The sequence below is a fragment of the Azolla caroliniana genome, unplaced genomic scaffold (assembly GCF_043228905.1).
Source record: "Azolla caroliniana isolate FFs.n. ecotype wild unplaced genomic scaffold, voAzoCaro1.0.p SCAF_16, whole genome shotgun sequence".
Taxonomy (NCBI): domain Eukaryota; kingdom Viridiplantae; phylum Streptophyta; class Polypodiopsida; order Salviniales; family Salviniaceae; genus Azolla; species Azolla caroliniana.
In genome coordinates this window covers 4,038,866-4,052,133 of record NW_028230451.1, presented here as the reverse complement: position 1 = coordinate 4,052,133, position 13,268 = coordinate 4,038,866, and positions in this window count along the sequence as shown.

Genomic DNA, 13,268 nt, shown 5'->3' with positions numbered 1-13,268 from the left:
GTCGTCTCTCTCTTTCTCTTTCCCTTCCTATCACGTGTTCTTCGGTCCAAGACCCCGGTGGTCCCGCCTCGTTTCTCCACGCACGCGCGTAGAAACGCAACAACGCGGAACCACTATTTACTAATTGAAGTCACATAGGTTTCATCAAGAAATAATTATTTGTATCATTTTGACATTGTCAAAGGGGATATAGCTCAAATGGTAGAGCGCTCACTTAACATGCGAGAGGTATGGGAATCGATACCCTTCATCTCCAAATGGTTTATCATGATACCCTTCATCTTGACGTTATGGATTAAAGTCATCTTTTTTAAATAGAAGAGTGTTTACCAGACGAGATTAAAGAGTAAGCCATAATCCTAGAAGTAGGATTGTGATGAAGACATGACTCAAGTGGAAAGCATTCCAGCCAATAGGCCAACAAGGAGTACTTGAAATCATCAAAGAACAAGATTAAAGAGTAAGCCAGAAACCAAGAAGATGTTAGGAGTCGACTGGCCACAACCGGTTTGACGTTCGTGTTCGTGTGTAGAAGCCAATTATTTGTATCTTTTTAACACTGTCAAAGCGGATGTAACATAAATGGTAAAACACTAGATTAGCATGCGTGAGGTACGAGGATCAATACCCCTCATATCCAATTGGTTTATTTTGATAACCTTCATCTTTAGGGATTAAAGCCATCATTTTTAAATAGGAGAGTGCTTAGCGGACAAAATTAAAGAGTAAGACAGAAACCTAAATGTAGGATTGTGATGAATACATGACTCAAGTGGAAGGCATTCCTAGTAATAGGTCAACAAAGACACCTTGAAAACATCAGAACCCAATATTTTAGTGTGCCATGGAACTATAAAAGAAAAAAGCCATCATCATCCAAAACAAGAAATGAATGTGAAACTAGATTAAAGAGTACACCAGAAACATAGAACTAGGATTATTATGAATCCTTGATTTTAGTAGAAGGCATGGAAAATAAGAGGACAATCTAGAGTCCTTGAATTCATTGGTGCACGCAGAACCACTATTTAGTAACTGAAGTCACATAGGTTTCATCAGGAAATAATTATTTGTATCATTTTGACATTGTCAAAGTATGTAGCTCAAATGGTAGAGCGTTCGCTTAGCATGCGAGAGGTTCGGGGATCGATACCTTGCATCTCCAATTGGTTTATCTTGATACCCTTCATCTTGACTTTATGGATTAAAGTCATCCTTTTTAAATAGAAGAGTGTTTACCAGACTAACTTAAAGACTAAGCCAGAATCCTAGAAGTGGAAAGCATTATGATAAAGACATGACTCAAGTGGAAAGCATTCCAACCAATAGGCCAACAAGGAGTCCTTGAAATCATCGTGTTTACAGGACAAAATTAAAGAGTAAGCAAGAAATCTAGATGTAGGATTATGATAAAGACATGACTCAAGTGGAAAGCATTCCAACCAATAGGCCAACAAGGAGTCCTTGAAATCATCAGAGAACAAGATTAAAGAGTAAGCCAGAAACTAAGAAGATGTTAGGAGTCGACCGGCCACAACCGGTTTCACGTTCGTATTCGAGTGCAGAAACCAATTACTTGTATCTTTTTAACACTCTCAAAGCGGATGTAACATAAATGGTAAAACATTGGATTAGCATCCGTGAGGTACGAGGATCGATACCCCTCATCTCCAATTCATTTATTTTGATACCCATCATCTTTAGGGATTTAAGCCATCATTTTTAAATAGGAGAGTGCTTAGCCGACAAAATTAAAGAGTAAGCGAGAAACCTAAATGTAGGATTGTGATGAACACATGACTCAAGTGGAAGGCATTCCTAGTAATAGGTCAACAAGGACTCCTTGAAAACATCGAAGCACAATCTTTTAGGGTGCCATGGAACTATCGAAGAAAAAAGCCATCACCATTCAAAACAAGAAATGAATGTGAAACTAGATTAAAGACTACGCCATAAACATAGAAGTCGGAATATTATGAATCCTTCATTTCAGTACAAGGCATGGAAACCAAGAGGACAATGTGGAGTACTAGAATTCATTGGTGCACACGAAACCACTATTTAGTAACTGAAGTCACATAGGTTTCACAGGAAATAATTATTTGTATCATTTTGACATTTTCAAAGGGGATGTAGCTCAAATGGTAGAGCGCTCGCTTAGCATGCGAGAGGTACGGGGATCGATACCTTGCATCTCCAATTGGTTTATCTTAGATGATACCCTTCATCTTGACTTTAGGGATTAAAGTCATCCTTTTTAAATAGAACAGTGTTTACAAGACAAAATTAGAGAGTAAGGCAGAAATCTAGATGTAGGATTATGATAAAGACATGACTCAAGTGGAAAGCATTCCAACCAATAGGCCAACAAGGAGTCCTTGAAATCATCGTGTTTACAGGACAAAATTAAAGAGTAAGCAAGAAATCTAGATGTAGGATTATGATAAAGACATGACTCAAGTGGAAAGCATTCCAACCAATAGGCCAACAAGGAGTCCTTGAAATCATCAGAGAACAAGATTAAAGAGTAAGCCAGAAACTAAGAAGATGTTAGGAGTCGACCGGCCACAACCGGTTTCACGTTCGTATTCGAGTGCAGAAACCAATTACTTGTATCTTTTTAACACTCTCAAAGCGGATGTAACATAAATGGTAAAACATTGGATTAGCATCCGTGAGGTACGAGGATCGATACCCCTCATCTCCAATTCATTTATTTTGATACCCATCATCTTTAGGGATTTAAGCCATCATTTTTAAATAGGAGAGTGCTTAGCCGACAAAATTAAAGAGTAAGCGAGAAACCTAAATGTAGGATTGTGATGAACACATGAGTCAAGTGGAAGGCATTCCTAGTAATAGGTCAACAAGGACTCCTTGAAAACATCGAAGCACAATCTTTTAGGGTGCCATGGAACTATCGAAGAAAAAAGCCATCACCATTCAAAACAAGAAATGAATGTGAAACTAGATTAAAGACTACGCCATAAACATAGAAGTCGGAATATTATGAATCCTTCATTTCAGTACAAGGCATGGAAACCAAGAGGACAATGTGGAGTACTAGAATTCATTGGTGCACACGAAACCACTATTTAGTAACTGAAGTCACATAGGTTTCACAGGAAATAATTATTTGTATCATTTTGACATTTTCAAAGGGGATGTAGCTCAAATGGTAGAGCGCTCGCTTAGCATGCGAGAGGTACGGGGATCGATACCTTGCATCTCCAATTGGTTTATCTTAGATGATACCCTTCATCTTGACTTTAGGGATTAAAGTCATCCTTTTTAAATAGAACAGTGTTTACAGGACAAAATTAGAGAGTAAGGCAGAAATCTAGATGTAGGATTATGATAAAGACATGACTCAAGTGGAAAGCATTCCAACCAATAGGCCAACAAGGAGTCCTTGAAATCATCGTGTTTACAGGACAAAATTAAAGAGTAAGCAAGAAATCTAGATGTAGGATTATGATAAAGACATGACTCAAGTGGAAAGCATTCCAACCAATAGGCCAACAAGGAGTCCTTGAAATCATCAGAGAACAAGATTAAAGAGTAAGCCAGAAACTAAGAAGATGTTAGGAGTCGACCGGCCACAACCGGTTTCACGTTCGTATTCGAGTGCAGAAACCAATTACTTGTATCTTTTTAACACTCTCAAAGCGGATGTAACATAAATGGTAAAACATTGGATTAGCATCCGTGAGGTACGAGGATCGATACCCCTCATCTCCAATTCATTTATTTTGATACCCATCATCTTTAGGGATTTAAGCCATCATTTTTAAATAGGAGAGTGCTTAGCCGACAAAATTAAAGAGTAAGCGAGAAACCTAAATGTAGGATTGTGATGAACACATGACTCAAGTGGAAGGCATTCCTAGTAATAGGTCAACAAGGACTCCTTGAAAACATCGAAGCACAATCTTTTAGGGTGCCATGGAACTATCGAAGAAAAAAGCCATCACCATTCAAAACAAGAAATGAATGTGAAACTAGATTAAAGACTACGCCATAAACATAGAAGTCGGAATATTATGAATCCTTCATTTCAGTACAAGGCATGGAAACCAAGAGGACAATGTGGAGTACTAGAATTCATTGGTGCACACGAAACCACTATTTAGTAACTGAAGTCACATAGGTTTCACAGGAAATAATTATTTGTATCATTTTGACATTTTCAAAGGGGATGTAGCTCAAATGGTAGAGCGCTCGCTTAGCATGCGAGAGGTACGGGGATCGATACCTTGCATCTCCAATTGGTTTATCTTAGATGATACCCTTCATCTTGACTTTAGGGATTAAAGTCATCCTTTTTAAATAGAACAGTGTTTACAAGACAAAATTAGAGAGTAAGGCAGAAATCTAGATGTAGGATTATGATAAAGACATGACTCAAGTGGAAAGCATTCCAACCAATAGGCCAACAAGGAGTCCTTGAAATCATCGTGTTTACAGGACAAAATTAAAGAGTAAGCAAGAAATCTAGATGTAGGATTATGATAAAGACATGACTCAAGTGGAAAGCATTCCAACCAATAGGCCAACAAGGAGTCCTTGAAATCATCAGAGAACAAGATTAAAGAGTAAGCCAGAAACTAAGAAGATGTTAGGAGTCGACCGGCCACAACCGGTTTCACGTTCGTATTCGAGTGCAGAAACCAATTACTTGTATCTTTTTAACACTCTCAAAGCGGATGTAACATAAATGGTAAAACATTGGATTAGCATCCGTGAGGTACGAGGATCGATACCCCTCATCTCCAATTCATTTATTTTGATACCCATCATCTTTAGGGATTTAAGCCATCATTTTTAAATAGGAGAGTGCTTAGCCGACAAAATTAAAGAGTAAGCGAGAAACCTAAATGTAGGATTGTGATGAACACATGAGTCAAGTGGAAGGCATTCCTAGTAATAGGTCAACAAGGACTCCTTGAAAACATCGAAGCACAATCTTTTAGGGTGCCATGGAACTATCGAAGAAAAAAGCCATCACCATTCAAAACAAGAAATGAATGTGAAACTAGATTAAAGACTACGCCATAAACATAGAAGTCGGAATATTATGAATCCTTCATTTCAGTACAAGGCATGGAAACCAAGAGGACAATGTGGAGTACTAGAATTCATTGGTGCACACGAAACCACTATTTAGTAACTGAAGTCACATAGGTTTCACAGGAAATAATTATTTGTATCATTTTGACATTTTCAAAGGGGATGTAGCTCAAATGGTAGAGCGCTCGCTTAGCATGCGAGAGGTACGGGGATCGATACCTTGCATCTCCAATTGGTTTATCTTAGATGATACCCTTCATCTTGACTTTAGGGATTAAAGTCATCCTTTTTAAATAGAACAGTGTTTACAGGACAAAATTAGAGAGTAAGGCAGAAATCTAGATGTAGGATTATGATAAAGACATGACTCAAGTGGAAAGCATTCCAACCAATAGGCCAACAAGGAGTCCTTGAAATCATCGTGTTTACAGGACAAAATTAAAGAGTAAGCAAGAAATCTAGATGTAGGATTATGATAAAGACATGACTCAAGTGGAAAGCATTCCAACCAATAGGCCAACAAGGAGTCCTTGAAATCATCAGAGAACAAGATTAAAGAGTAAGCCAGAAACTAAGAAGATGTTAGGAGTCGACCGGCCACAACCGGTTTCACGTTCGTATTCGAGTGCAGAAACCAATTACTTGTATCTTTTTAACACTCTCAAAGCGGATGTAACATAAATGGTAAAACATTGGATTAGCATCCGTGAGGTACGAGGATCGATACCCCTCATCTCCAATTCATTTATTTTGATACCCATCATCTTTAGGGATTTAAGCCATCATTTTTAAATAGGAGAGTGCTTAGCCGACAAAATTAAAGAGTAAGCGAGAAACCTAAATGTAGGATTGTGATGAACACATGACTCAAGTGGAAGGCATTCCTAGTAATAGGTCAACAAGGACTCCTTGAAAACATCGAAGCACAATCTTTTAGGGTGCCATGGAACTATCGAAGAAAAAAGCCATCACCATTCAAAACAAGAAATGAATGTGAAACTAGATTAAAGACTACGCCATAAACATAGAAGTCGGAATATTATGAATCCTTCATTTCAGTACAAGGCATGGAAACCAAGAGGACAATGTGGAGTACTAGAATTCATTGGTGCACACGAAACCACTATTTAGTAACTGAAGTCACATAGGTTTCACAGGAAATAATTATTTGTATCATTTTGACATTTTCAAAGGGGATGTAGCTCAAATGGTAGAGCGCTCGCTTAGCATGCGAGAGGTACGGGGATCGATACCTTGCATCTCCAATTGGTTTATCTTAGATGATACCCTTCATCTTGACTTTAGGGATTAAAGTCATCCTTTTTAAATAGAACAGTGTTTACAGGACAAAATTAGAGAGTAAGGCAGAAATCTAGATGTAGGATTATGATAAAGACATGACTCAAGTGGAAAGCATTCCAACCAATAGGCCAACAAGGAGTCCTTGAAATCATCGTGTTTACAGGACAAAATTAAAGAGTAAGCAAGAAATCTAGATGTAGGATTATGATAAAGACATGACTCAAGTGGAAAGCATTCCAACCAATAGGCCAACAAGGAGTCCTTGAAATCATCAGAGAACAAGATTAAAGAGTAAGCCAGAAACTAAGAAGATGTTAGGAGTCGACCGGCCACAACCGGTTTCACGTTCGTATTCGAGTGCAGAAACCAATTACTTGTATCTTTTTAACACTCTCAAAGCGGATGTAACATAAATGGTAAAACATTGGATTAGCATCCGTGAGGTACGAGGATCGATACCCCTCATCTCCAATTCATTTATTTTGATACCCATCATCTTTAGGGATTTAAGCCATCATTTTTAAATAGGAGAGTGCTTAGCCGACAAAATTAAAGAGTAAGCGAGAAACCTAAATGTAGGATTGTGATGAACACATGACTCAAGTGGAAGGCATTCCTAGTAATAGGTCAACAAGGACTCCTTGAAAACATCGAAGCACAATCTTTTAGGGTGCCATGGAACTATCGAAGAAAAAAGCCATCACCATTCAAAACAAGAAATGAATGTGAAACTAGATTAAAGACTACGCCATAAACATAGAAGTCGGAATATTATGAATCCTTCATTTCAGTACAAGGCATGGAAACCAAGAGGACAATGTGGAGTACTAGAATTCATTGGTGCACACGAAACCACTATTTAGTAACTGAAGTCACATAGGTTTCACAGGAAATAATTATTTGTATCATTTTGACATTTTCAAAGGGGATGTAGCTCAAATGGTAGAGCGCTCGCTTAGCATGCGAGAGGTACGGGGATCGATATCTTGCATCTCCAATTGGTTTATCTTAGATGATACCCTTCATCTTGACTTTAGGGATTAAAGTCATCCTTTTTAAATAGAACAGTGTTTACAGGACAAAATTAGAGAGTAAGGCAGAAATCTAGATGTAGGATTATGATAAAGACATGACTCAAGTGGAAAGCATTCCAACCAATAGGCCAACAAGGAGTCCTTGAAATCATCGTGTTTACAGGACAAAATTAAAGAGTAAGCAAGAAATCTAGATGTAGGATTATGATAAAGACATGACTCAAGTGGAAAGCATTCCAACCAATAGGCCAACAAGGAGTCCTTGAAATCATCAGAGAACAAGATTAAAGAGTAAGCCAGAAACTAAGAAGATGTTAGGAGTCGACCGGCCACAACCGGTTTCACGTTCGTATTCGAGTGCAGAAACCAATTACTTGTATCTTTTTAACACTCTCAAAGCGGATGTAACATAAATGGTAAAACATTGGATTAGCATCCGTGAGGTACGAGGATCGATACCCCTCATCTCCAATTCATTTATTTTGATACCCATCATCTTTAGGGATTTAAGCCATCATTTTTAAATAGGAGAGTGCTTAGCCGACAAAATTAAAGAGTAAGCGAGAAACCTAAATGTAGGATTGTGATGAACACATGACTCAAGTGGAAGGCATTCCTAGTAATAGGTCAACAAGGACTCCTTGAAAACATCGAAGCACAATCTTTTAGGGTGCCATGGAACTATCGAAGAAAAAAGCCATCACCATTCAAAACAAGAAATGAATGTGAAACTAGATTAAAGACTACGCCATAAACATAGAAGTCGGAATATTATGAATCCTTCATTTCAGTACAAGGCATGGAAACCAAGAGGACAATGTGGAGTACTAGAATTCATTGGTGCACACGAAACCACTATTTAGTAACTGAAGTCACATAGGTTTCACAGGAAATAATTATTTGTATCATTTTGACATTTTCAAAGGGGATGTAGCTCAAATGGTAGAGCGCTCGCTTAGCATGCGAGAGGTACGGGGATCGATACCTTGCATCTCCAATTGGTTTATCTTAGATGATACCCTTCATCTTGACTTTAGGGATTAAAGTCATCCTTTTTAAATAGAACAGTGTTTACAGGACAAAATTAGAGAGTAAGGCAGAAATCTAGATGTAGGATTATGATAAAGACATGACTCAAGTGGAAAGCATTCCAACCAATAGGCCAACAAGGAGTCCTTGAAATCATCGTGTTTACAGGACAAAATTAAAGAGTAAGCAAGAAATCTAGATGTAGGATTATGATAAAGACATGACTCAAGTGGAAAGCATTCCAACCAATAGGCCAACAAGGAGTCCTTGAAATCATCAGAGAACAAGATTAAAGAGTAAGCCAGAAACTAAGAAGATGTTAGGAGTCGACCGGCCACAACCGGTTTCACGTTCGTATTCGAGTGCAGAAACCAATTACTTGTATCTTTTTAACACTCTCAAAGCGGATGTAACATAAATGGTAAAACATTGGATTAGCATCCGTGAGGTACGAGGATCGATACCCCTCATCTCCAATTCATTTATTTTGATACCCATCATCTTTAGGGATTTAAGCCATCATTTTTAAATAGGAGAGTGCTTAGCCGACAAAATTAAAGAGTAAGCGAGAAACCTAAATGTAGGATTGTGATGAACACATGACTCAAGTGGAAGGCATTCCTAGTAATAGGTCAACAAGGACTCCTTGAAAACATCGAAGCACAATCTTTTAGGGTGCCATGGAACTATCGAAGAAAAAAGCCATCACCATTCAAAACAAGAAATGAATGTGAAACTAGATTAAAGACTACGCCATAAACATAGAAGTCGGAATATTATGAATCCTTCATTTCAGTACAAGGCATGGAAACCAAGAGGACAATGTGGAGTACTAGAATTCATTGGTGCACACGAAACCACTATTTAGTAACTGAAGTCACATAGGTTTCACAGGAAATAATTATTTGTATCATTTTGACATTTTCAAAGGGGATGTAGCTCAAATGGTAGAGCGCTCGCTTAGCATGCGAGAGGTACGGGGATCGATACCTTGCATCTCCAATTGGTTTATCTTAGATGATACCCTTCATCTTGACTTTAGGGATTAAAGTCATCCTTTTTAAATAGAACAGTGTTTACAAGACAAAATTAGAGAGTAAGGCAGAAATCTAGATGTAGGATTATGATAAAGACATGACTCAAGTGGAAAGCATTCCAACCAATAGGCCAACAAGGAGTCCTTGAAATCATCGTGTTTACAGGACAAAATTAAAGAGTAAGCAAGAAATCTAGATGTAGGATTATGATAAAGACATGACTCAAGTGGAAAGCATTCCAACCAATAGGCCAACAAGGAGTCCTTGAAATCATCAGAGAACAAGATTAAAGAGTAAGCCAGAAACTAAGAAGATGTTAGGAGTCGACCGGCCACAACCGGTTTCACGTTCGTATTCGAGTGCAGAAACCAATTACTTGTATCTTTTTAACACTCTCAAAGCGGATGTAACATAAATGGTAAAACATTGGATTAGCATCCGTGAGGTACGAGGATCGATACCCCTCATCTCCAATTCATTTATTTTGATACCCATCATCTTTAGGGATTTAAGCCATCATTTTTAAATAGGAGAGTGCTTAGCCGACAAAATTAAAGAGTAAGCGAGAAACCTAAATGTAGGATTGTGATGAACACATGACTCAAGTGGAAGGCATTCCTAGTAATAGGTCAACAAGGACTCCTTGAAAACATCGAAGCACAATCTTTTAGGGTGCCATGGAACTATCGAAGAAAAAAGCCATCACCATTCAAAACAAGAAATGAATGTGAAACTAGATTAAAGACTACGCCATAAACATAGAAGTCGGAATATTATGAATCCTTCATTTCAGTACAAGGCATGGAAACCAAGAGGACAATGTGGAGTACTAGAATTCATTGGTGCACACGAAACCACTATTTAGTAACTGAAGTCACATAGGTTTCACAGGAAATAATTATTTGTATCATTTTGACATTTTCAAAGGGGATGTAGCTCAAATGGTAGAGCGCTCGCTTAGCATGCGAGAGGTACGGGGATCGATACCTTGCATCTCCAATTGGTTTATCTTAGATGATACCCTTCATCTTGACTTTAGGGATTAAAGTCATCCTTTTTAAATAGAACAGTGTTTACAGGACAAAATTAGAGAGTAAGGCAGAAATCTAGATGTAGGATTATGATAAAGACATGACTCAAGTGGAAAGCATTCCAACCAATAGGCCAACAAGGAGTCCTTGAAATCATCGTGTTTACAGGACAAAATTAAAGAGTAAGCAAGAAATCTAGATGTAGGATTATGATAAAGACATGACTCAAGTGGAAAGCATTCCAACCAATAGGCCAACAAGGAGTCCTTGAAATCATCAGAGAACAAGATTAAAGAGTAAGCCAGAAACTAAGAAGATGTTAGGAGTCGACCGGCCACAACCGGTTTCACGTTCGTATTCGAGTGCAGAAACCAATTACTTGTATCTTTTTAACACTCTCAAAGCGGATGTAACATAAATGGTAAAACATTGGATTAGCATCCGTGAGGTACGAGGATCGATACCCCTCATCTCCAATTCATTTATTTTGATACCCATCATCTTTAGGGATTTAAGCCATCATTTTTAAATAGGAGAGTGCTTAGCCGACAAAATTAAAGAGTAAGCGAGAAACCTAAATGTAGGATTGTGATGAACACATGACTCAAGTGGAAGGCATTCCTAGTAATAGGTCAACAAGGACTCCTTGAAAACATCGAAGCACAATCTTTTAGGGTGCCATGGAACTATCGAAGAAAAAAGCCATCACCATTCAAACAGGGATTGATACCTTGCATCTCCAATTGGTTTATCTTGATACCCTTCATCTTGACTTCATGGATTAAAGTCATCCTTTTTAAATAGAAGAGTGTTTACTAGACTAAATTAAAGAGTAAGCCAGAATCCTAGAAGTAGGATTGTGATGAAGACATGACTCAAGTGGAAAGCATTCCAACCAATAGGTCAACAAGGAGTTCTTGAAATCATCGGACCACAAGATTAAAGAGTAAACCAGAAACCAAGAAAATGTTTGTAATCGACTGGCCACAACCAGTTTCACGTTCGTATTCGTGTGCGGAAGCGAATTATTTGTATCTTTTTAACATTGTTAGAGCGGATGTAGCTTAAATGGTAGAATATTCGCTTAGCATGCAAGAGGTGCAGGGATCGATACTTTGCATCTCTAATTGGTTTATCGTGATACACTGCATCTTTATGTATTAAAGTCATGATTTTTTAATAGGAGAGAGCTTAGGGGACAAAATTAAACGTAAGTCAAAAACCTAGAAATAGGATTGTGATGAAGACATGACTTAAATGGAACGCATTCCAAGCAATAGGTCAACAAGGAGACCTTGAAATTATCGGAGCACAATCTTTTACCATGACATCGAACTATCAAAAATAAAAGTCATCATCATTAAAAATCAGAAATAACCGTGAAACTAGATTAAAGAGTACGCCTTAAACATATAAGTAGGATTGTTTTGAATCTTTGATTCGAGTAGAGGGCATTGCAATCAATAGAACAATGTGGAGTCCTTGAAATCATTGTTGCACGGGAAGCCACTATTTAGTAATTGAAGTCACATAGGGTTGTTTTGACAATCTATTTAACATTGTCAAAGGGGGTGTAGTTCAAATGGTAGAGCCCTTGCTTAGCTTGCAAGAGGTATGGGGATCGATACTTTGCATTTCCAATTCATTTTTCTTGATACACTTCATCTCTATGGATTAAAAGCAACATTTTTAAATAAGAAAGTGCTTAGGGGACAAAATTAAAGAGTCGGACAGAAACCTAGAAATAGGATTGTGATGAACACATGACTCAAGTGGAAGGCAGTCCAAGCGATAGGTCTACAAGGAATCCTTGAAATCATCAGAACACAAATTTTTAGCGTGTTGTCAAACTATCAAGGATAAAAGCCATCATCATTCAAAACAAGAAATGCATGTGAAACTAGATTAAAGAGTACTCCATAAACATAGAAGTAGGATTGTTATGAATCCTTGATTTGAGTAAAAGGCGTTGCAACCAATAGGACAATGTGGAGTCCTTGAATTTATTGATGCACGAGGCACCATTATTTAGTATCTGGAGTCATATGGGTTTCTGCAACAAAAAACTATTTGTATTCAATGCCTTTGAATTGTTAAAGGGGATGTAGCTCAAATGGTAGAGTTCTCGCTCAGCATGCGAGAGGTGTGGGGATCGATACCCCGCATCTCCAATTGGTTTACCTTGATACCTTTCATCTTTATGGATTAAAGTCATTATTTTTAAATAGAAGAGCGCTTAGGGGACAAAATTTCAGAGTAAGCCAGAAACGTAGAAGTAGGATTGTTATGAAGACATGACTCAAGTGGAAGGCATTCCAACGAATAAGTCAACAAAGAGTCCTTGAAACCATTGAAACACATTGTTTTAGCATGTCGTCAAACTATCAAGGATAAAATTCATTGTTATTAAAAACAAGAAATGCATGTGAAACTTGATTAAAGAGTATGCCATAAACATAGAAGTAGGATTGTTATGAAACCTTTAATCTAATAGAAGGCATTGTAACAAATAGGACAATGTGGAGTCCTTGAATTCATTGGTGCACGAGGAACCACTATTTAGTAACTGAAGTCACACAGGTTTCTTCAAAAAATAAATAAATTTTTATCATTGTGAAAGGGGATGTTGCTCGAATGGTAGAGCGCTCGCTTAGCATGCGATAGGTATGGGGATCGATACCCCGCATTTGCAATTTGTTTATCTTTATACCCTTCATCTTTATGGACTAAATTCATGATTTTTAAATAGGAAAGTGTTTAGGGGA